Below are 1,429 nucleotides of genomic sequence, written 5' to 3'. Positions count from 1 at the left end.
AATCTTTACAAAAATCAAGTACACATTTATCAATGAAAGCTGGCTATAATTGGCCATAAATAATTGGTCAATAAAGCTAGAAATTGATGCACATTTTAGCTTAAACTAATGCTCTTGGTGACAGGTTATTGCTTGTTATACTACTTTGTTAAAAGTTACTTTGTTAAAAGTCAATATGCTGAAAAACAAAATCTACCAGACACTTGTTATTTTTCAGATAAAAATTCAAAGCTTCCAAGCAATCAAAGTTTTAAGAATAGTCAAAATCGAAAAAAAAAATTCAAGAGGCTTGAAGAGTTGAATACAGTAGCCTTCAGAAACTGTTATTTTAGTTATATAACTGGTCTTACTATCATAACTAAGGCTGTTTACTTTTCAGAGAAAGAAGCATATTAGACTGAATCAGTCAACATCCTTTTCTCACATTGCAAAAACAACATCGCTTTTTGTTATCGAATGCCAAAAAGGTGAAAGCCAAAAGTTTTTATTTTTAGGGTACTGGAAGAGTGGTCCACAGGAGTGTTGCTTTTGAGATGTGAGAAACGGATATTGACTGGCATTCAAAGTTGAGATATACAATCGGGATAATTTAATGGCATTTACTTCGGCAGTGTCTTTCTGTGATTAGGTTTCTGCGGCTTCTCGACATTTCTGTGGAACCTTTAACCCTGGCTGCTTTGTTTATCAGCAGAAAAATAATTTTGGAAAAGAATTTTTCCGTTAATATTACACGTCTGACACGTCTGATTTCTGTCACGTTCATTAGGAAAAACGTTATTATTGCTTTGGTGACGTCTATTTTTGTCTTTTTTAAATTCAAATCTTAATATTTAATGAGTTTTCTTAATACGTTTAAAATAAGTGCTGAAACTGTTGAAGTTGTGCCAGGAAAGCGTTGAAAACGTGAGAGAAAAGCGCTGAATTGTATCAGATAATCATGTAAGAATTGTATCAGATAAGTACTGAAAGTTTTAATATATATGTAAGAAATGAGGTGACAGTCACTGAAAAACCATTCGCATCTTACATGATTATCTACATAATGCGTTGACAAGTTGCAGAAAAGCTAGGAATTTGTTTAAAATTCAGTAGATTAAGCGGATATTTATGTGAGATTTATCCACTGATAAATGCTTTTTTCCGACAGTTGCCAGCTCATTTTTTACATAAATTTTAAGCTTCCGGAAATGAAATTTTGGAACTGAATTCATGTCTAGTGATCTTGAGGATTTGTTTGAAATCTTCCATAATAATACGTTGTTTCAATTTAGAAAAATCTGGATAGTTTTTTTTTTCTGCCACCTGCCTAGTGGGTACATATTAGTTGCATTCGTTATCAAACGTGGCTAATTTTTGTCTACAGTTTACTATGCATTGCATCCGCTCAAAATTTTAACACAAAGTTGCCTGAGAAAACTGACAAAAATTT

Source organism: Convolutriloba macropyga, chromosome 8 (assembly GCF_964194025.1).
Source record: "Convolutriloba macropyga chromosome 8, txConMacr16.3, whole genome shotgun sequence".
Taxonomy (NCBI): Eukaryota; Metazoa; Xenacoelomorpha; order Acoela; family Convolutidae; genus Convolutriloba; species Convolutriloba macropyga.
This window is presented reverse-complemented; position numbering follows the sequence as displayed.